This window comes from Rhinolophus ferrumequinum, chromosome X (genome assembly GCF_004115265.2).
Source record: "Rhinolophus ferrumequinum isolate MPI-CBG mRhiFer1 chromosome X, mRhiFer1_v1.p, whole genome shotgun sequence".
NCBI classification, from domain to species: domain Eukaryota; kingdom Metazoa; phylum Chordata; class Mammalia; order Chiroptera; family Rhinolophidae; genus Rhinolophus; species Rhinolophus ferrumequinum.
In genome coordinates, this window is record NC_046284.1 from 95,261,107 (window position 1) to 95,268,828 (window position 7,722).

A 7,722-nucleotide genomic window follows, 5' to 3' on the forward strand; every position below is an offset into this window, starting at 1 on the left:
TCTTCAATCACTGACCATTGCCCCGTTTTAAAAAAGTAAAACTCTGTCTTTGTGTTTCATGCACACAGGTTGTGAGGATGTTAGTCTAGAGTAGATGTGGTTTTGAATTCTTACAAAATAGCTTTTATGTAAATATTAAATTTAGTAGAAATAATTTCATTAAAGGTAAATTTAAGAAAATGTTTTGCTATTGCCACTATAGTATAATATTGGTACAGTATTGCAAAAATACTTTGCTAAAATATAAACTTTAGGAGCCAAGTAGAAGTAAAGGTCACAGATAGTACTTAGACATTCCAGTTGTGGTAGGCAGGATTCTAAGATGGCCCCCAAGGTTCCCATCTGCAGGTGTACTTGCCCTGAATAATGCCTTCCCTTTGAGTGTGGGTGGGTCCAGTGAATATGATGAAATATCACTCCATTGCTTAGGTTATTTATATTGAAAAGGTTAAAGGTTTTGCAGATGTAATTAAAATTCCTAATCAGTTAACTTTAAGCAAAGGGGAAATAACCGTAGGTGGGCCTGACCTAATGAGGTGAGCCCTTTCAAAGAGGCTCTAGACAGCAGAGATGGAAGAAGTCAGAACTATTCAATGAAGTAGCGATGCCCTCCTATTGATCTTGAAGCAAACTGCCACATTGGGAGAGAGCTATATGCCAGGGAAAGGTGAGAAGTCTTTAGGATCCGAGGGCCTCTATCCTACACCTGGAAGGCACTGAATTCTGCCAACAACCAGTGAGCCCGGAAGAGGAGCCCAGTCCTCAGATTGGAGCACAGCCCTGGCTGATACCTTGCTTATAGCCTTGAGAGGCCCCAAGTGGAGGACCCAGTTAAGCAGTGCCAAGGCTCCTGACCCATGAAAACTATGAGATAATAAGTATATCTAGGGGCCGGCCCGGTGGCTCAGGCGGTTAGAGCTCCATGCTCCTGACTCCGAAGGCTGCCGGTTCGATTCCCACATGGGCCAGTGGGCTCTCAACCACAAGGTTGCCAGTTCAATTCCTCCAGTCCCGCAAGGGATGGTGGGCTCTGCCCCCTGCAACTAAGATTGAACAGGGCACCTTGAGCTGAGCTGCCGCTGAGCTCCCAGATGGCTCAGTTGGTTGGAGTGCATCCTCTCAACCACAAGGTTGCCAGTTCAACTCCCGCAGGGGACGGTGGGCTGTGCCCCCTGCAACTAGCAACGGGCAACTGGACCTGGAGCTGAGCTGCGCCCTCCACAACTAAGATTGAAAGGACCCAACAACTTGACTTGGAAAAAACAGGCCTGGAAGTACACACTGTTCCCCCAATAAAGTCCTGTTCCCCTTCCCCAATAAATTCTTTAAAAAAAAAAATAATAAAAAAAAATAAGTATATCTAGTTTTGATGCACTAAGTTTATGGTAGTTGTCAGGCAGCAATAGAAACTAATACCAGTTTTATTCTGGAGAAGGGCCTGTCTATGTGGTGGCTTCCTTCATCAATGCCAGCAAGGGAGAGTCAGTAGAGTCAACTAGCAAGTCCAAAATCCAGGTGTTAGCAGGGCTGTGCTCCCTCTGAAGGCATTAGGGGTGTTGCATGCCTCTCTCCTAACTTCTGGCAGCCTCAAGTATTCCTTGGCCTGTGGATACACCATTCATCACTCCAATCCTGTGTCTTCACGTCATTCTACTTACATTTCTTCCCATTGTCTTCCTTCTGTGTGTGTCTATCTCCATTTCCAAATATTCTCTTTTTGTACGTACACACCAGCCATACTGGATTAGAAACCACTGCAATGACGTCATTTTAACAATTATCCTCGTTAAAGACCCCATTTCCAAATAATATCACATTCTGAGGTACTAAGGGTTAGGACTTCAACATATCTTGTAAGGGAGACACAATTCAACACTTAATAGTGCTTCAGTAAGAATGTAAGAGACTAGAGACTGTAAACAATGGAACTTTTTTATATAAAATTTATTGGGGAGTACTGGGGTACAGTGTGTTTCTCCAAGGCCCATCAGCTTCAAGTCATTGTTCTTCAATCTAGTTGTGGAGGGCGCAGCTCAGCTCCAAGTCCAGTTGCTGTTTTTCAGTCTTTAGTTGCAGGGCGCACAGCCCACCATCCCATGCAGGAATTGAACTGGCAACTTTGTTGTTGAGAGCTCCCACTCTAACCAACTGAGCCATCTGGCCGCCCAAGAATATTTTTTTTTGTGGTCTGTTGCTCCCAGACTGAAGTACTGTTATGGTTAGAATCATTTTTTAGCACTTCAATGCAGAGTAAAGAATGGGATAAGGGGTGTTCCATGTTCTTGGACTACTTCGTAATGCCCATCCCATTGACCACATCCAATTTATCATACTCCTATGTGCTAATACATATGGTGCACATGTTACGGCTATGGATAATTTTATATACTGTAAAATTTTTATAAGATGCAACTCCATGATGTTTTAATATGTCATTAAACATTTCTTTTGGGTAACAGACATTGGAAAGGCTCAGCTACATCTAAGTTACAAAAAGGAGGTGGTTCTATTATAAATTTCCTTAACCAGTTTTGTCTAACACAATCGTAGCTCCCCAGGCCTACCCCCAAATACATACTGAATGTTTTCAAGTTACACATAGAATCAGACAAATTAGCTGTGAAAATGTGTTAAATACAAACTCTGATTTGGTAACAACCTCTCGAACACATACACACGTGCACACACACATGCACACATGTACACACATTCTAGTGAAAATCATCCCAGATCCAGAATTGAGTCTGATAAACCACAATTGCACTTGCTTGAACATCTTGGTTTTATTTACCCAAAAAGAAGTCTTCACTGAACACACAGGGCAGAATTCAGAAGTCTTTTTTTAAGTAGAACATTTTTGCTTTCTCTGTGATTATAGAGTGTAAATATTGTTTTTCTAGAAGTCCTCTGTTGAGACGTAAATATACAGAAGTGGTAATCATTTTTGCTAATAAGGTGTGTATTGATTCAGATACTTTATTGAATGGAAAGCATTCAGCAAGAGAGACTGCAGACTTGGTTTTCCCCATTCTGGACACAGAATCCTTTTTTTTTTTAGTTTCAGGTGTACAAAGCAATGTCATAGTTACACATTTACATCCCTCACAAAGTGATAACCCAATCTACCACCCCTCTGACATTGTATATAACTGTTACAATACATTGACTATATTCCCTATGCTGTACTTTATATTTTTATATATGGATATACGAGGGGTGCCAAAAACATGTATACAAGTGGACACTTTGGTCAACGTTGCTCAAGCAGTAGTTCGCCGTAATCAGAAGAGTCTGGACGCTGGTGGTAACCACTTTGAGCCCCTCTTGTAATTGCAGAAGTCAAATGTGACTTGTGTTCATCTTTTGTTATTGGTGTATATTGAGTATTACAATTTTAATACAGTTTTCCTTTCTTAAAATGTGTATGCATTTTTTAGCAGTCTCTGTAAATGTATACAGAGAAAGGAAAACTGTATTAAAACTGTAATATTCAATATGTACTGATAACAAAAGATGAGTACAAGTCACGTTTGACTTCTGCAATTACAAGAGGTGCTCAGAGTGGTTACCATCAGTGTCCAGACTCTTCTGATTACGGCGAACTACTGCTTGAGCAACATTGACCAAAGTGTCCACTTGTATACATGTTGTTGGCACTCCCGGTATATATATTTAATTATAGTTGATATTCAATATTATTCTACTTCAGCTTCAGGTGTACAGCACAGTGGTCAGGCATCTACACAGACCATGAAGTGGTCTCCCTAATAAGTCCAGTACCCATCTGGCACCCTACATAATCTTTATAGCATTATTGATTATATTCCCCAAACTGTACTTCACATCCCTGTGACTATATTGTAACTACTAATTTGTACTTTCTAATCCCTTCGCCTTCTCTCCCATAGACACCAGAATCTTGTGTACAAACAACAGGCAGAGACACACAACACATAGATGAAGCATTTCATCCAGAACTTTATGAAGGCGAGCTAGAAATTTAGGGAGAAACATAAATGTATATATTTTATTATAAAGTTAAAGCATGATTATGAGTAATAACATTAATATTTAATAAGCATTTATACACCACACACTGTTCTAAGTGCTTTCTCTTTATTAACTCATTTAATCTTTACAACAAGCCTATGAGAAAAGTTTTATTATCCCCACTTTCAGATGTAGAAATGAGTCACAGAGAAGATAATTAACTTGCATAGGAACACACCGGTTGTAATTGGATTTCTGACTTTATGAAACCTGTGCTCTTAACCACTATACTTTAAATTGTGTAGAGCACTGTAATGAATTTCTTACGTTCATTTCCATTTTTCCTCTCTGAGGAACTAATGAATATCCTTAGCCAGATGTGGCTAAGAAAATGGTCTTCATTTGGATCTTGTTTTGCTTTACTTTTACTCAAGTGCTGTTGCTAAATCCTTTTCTGGGCTCACGTGTCATCTCCATTGAGATCTGTTTTAAGTGAAGCTACCTTTGTACTGTGTCAACTTAGCTAACCCAGAACTGTTTCCCAGGATTTCCTTGTGTGGTTCTGGTTTCGGGTTGGCCACAAGAGATTTTAGAAGGTAAACATTAAGTAGTCACTGTTGTCTGAAGGTCAGCGGAAGGTACCCGGCAATGCTGAGAGTGCACACATTGCTGCTGACATGCTGGCCTACCTTGTTAGCGGGGGACAGCAGCTGGGCCCACAGATTCTTATCCTTGTGGGCTCCTGTTTGTCCTTGTGGGCTCCTGTTTGTCCTTGCTCTCTCCCTCTTCATGTTCAGTTTTGCTTTTCTGACTGCTCGCCCTGCTACCTAGAGTGACTTCAGGCTCATCACCATATGCAGAGACAACAGTTCTTTATACGGTTTCTCACCAGCTTCTACAATTGCCTAAGGTCTAATCCTTATCATTAATTCCAAATTCCATATCACATATTCAATGCAAGTCAACAAGGTGGGTGTTGAAGGTGGCTCCGATCCACATAGTGACTCAGGGACACAGACCAATCAATGGGCAGCCTTACATCTCAAAACGTGCGTGGGCTTTATGATTGCTGAGAAGAAAAAGAGACTGGATAACTTTGAAATGCTTTGGCTAAAAAATGATAAATGTTACTTCCTCAACCCCTTGGCTACATGACTCCATTTAACTATAAAGGGGACATGGAAATATGGAGAAACACATTCAATGAGCAGTATATGTCTCTGCCACAGTCCACACTTCTGTTCACCAAATACCCCTATGTACAATCTTCCCGTAGTGGACGTTGTTGGTACCCGACCTTGATGCCTTTCATCAAGAAGGTGCATATATCCCCAGCTTCTCCCTCTTCTGGAAAGTTGCCCTTGGCCAAAAGGAAGCCTGTTTGAATGGAAGGTGATGCCTCTATCCCTGGGGGGTGGACCTCAGCCAATGACTGAACGACACAGAGTTCCAAAGGCCAATCTCCCTTGCTTCGGGGTGGGGCTAATTCTAGTGCTCCACAACTATTCAATAGTATCAGACCGAATTTATTCTATACCTCATACCACAGTTTTGCTTAGATTTTTCTCCTGCTCTATTTTCCTTCCCTAAATTTCTTTATCCTGAGAACATGCCTCCAACAAATCACTTGAACAAGAATCTTAGACTCTACTTCTAGGAAATCTGTTCTAAAACATTCCCACACATAGAACACCCTCCACCCTTCTCCAAGAGAGACCACCAAAGTCCCATCTAATCAATGAATCTAGCTCACAACACTGCATCTCTGGATGATGCATGGTAATCACATCAGGACCAGTTCTTCTTGGTCTAGAGGACTAACAAAAAAGACAAATTATCTGGCCCCCCCTCCAACAAACACCTAAGGTATAATGGCAGAAATAAACACTCCTATTTGGAAAGTGGAAGAAGGGAGACACACAGATGTTACCAGAATGTAACGATTTTAAAACCCTGCTCTGTAGATCATTGCAGATGCCAAGAGTGAAGGACATTCTGAATCAGGTGCTGATTTTCTCTCTGGGAGAAACTCCACTGTCTACTTTTCTTTATGGTCCCTATATCTGCTATCTGGAGCTGCTTCCTTTTTTCTATTATGCTCCTTGCCATACTGAAATCATTATTGAAGAACATATATGCCCTCCTTGAGTCTATATAGCTTTGTCAGCTACCCTTAGAAGATTGGGGAATAAAATTAAAATTAGAAGATTGGTTTTCAATCTTGAATAGTCAAAGGCTTGTTTTGTTTTTGCTTGTGGCTTCTCTAGCAGTACAAGACTCTTAAAAACTTATTAGACTTGTCAATGCATGAATAGAAAAATAAATGAAATATTATTCGGCCATAAAAAGGAATGAAGTAGAGACACATGCTACAATGTGGATGAACCTTAAAGCACGATGAGGTCTGACAAGTTCATGAACTCATCCTAGAAAAAGTGCTACATACCTCATTGCTGAATATCACTACGGTCACCTGTGAAGTACTCCCCTTGGGAAGCTATGCACCGCCAACAGCACCTAGTCCACCCTTCAAAGCAAATTTGGAACTCTTTTTCTGGAATGGCCATCAGACCTGTCATTGTATTACCCTTGATGTCCTGAATGTCATCAAAATGTCTTCCTTTCAAGATTTCCTTTATCTTTAGTTAAACAAAGAAGTCATTGGGGGCCAGATCAGGTGAGTAGGGAGGGTGTTCCAATACAGTTATTTGTTTACTGGCTAAAAACTCCCTCCCAGACAGTGCCATGTGAGCTGGTACATTGTCATGATGCAAGAGCCATGAATTGTTGGAGAAAAGTTCAGGTCATCTAACTTTTTCATGCAGCCTTTTCAGCACTTCCACATAGTAAACTTGGTTAACTGCTTGTCCAGTTGGTACAAATTCATAATGAATAATCCCTCTGATATCAGAAAAGGTTAGCAACATCGTTGCAACAAGTTCGCATACTTAATTGTCTGACTTCTATGGTAAGTGGCAGAAGTCAGATACAAAAGGTCACAGATTATATAATTCTATTTATATGAAATATCCAGAAAAGGCAAATCCATAGACATAAAGTAGATTAGTGGTTTCTATAAGCTGGGAGGAGGATAGAAGGGGAAAGGACCGCTAATTGGAGTGATGAAAAGTTTCTGCAATTAGATAGTTGGGGTGATGATTGTACAGCTTTGTGAACATACTAAACACCACTGAATTATACATTAAAAATAAACTTAATAAAAATGTACTAGATTTCTTAATATGTGATTGTAGTCAATTCCATACAGCAATCACACTCACAGTTCTTTTTGGGACATAGTTAACGGGTCTGACACTTTTTTTGCTATTTTCTAAATCTCATATCTTTCTCCTGATTTAATGGCGAGGGAATCTAAAAGAGGTCAAGAAGACTATAATCTTAATCAGGTATTTTCCCTGAGTAATTTTATTCAAGTGAGTAATTTTATTGAGGTCCACATCCTTAATCTCATCTTTACCCAATACCACTTTTGAAAAAGTGGATTTATTGAGATATAATTGAAATAAAATAAAATGTACGTATTTTAAAATATACAATTTGACAAGTGTACTATACATGCATACATATATATACATATACATATATATTGGGGGTGCCAAAACAGGTATACACATGACTCGTGTTCATCTTTTGTGATCAGTATATATTGACTATTACATTTCTTTTTAACTTTTATTTATTGAAGTGTGTTTTTCCAGGACCCATAAGCTC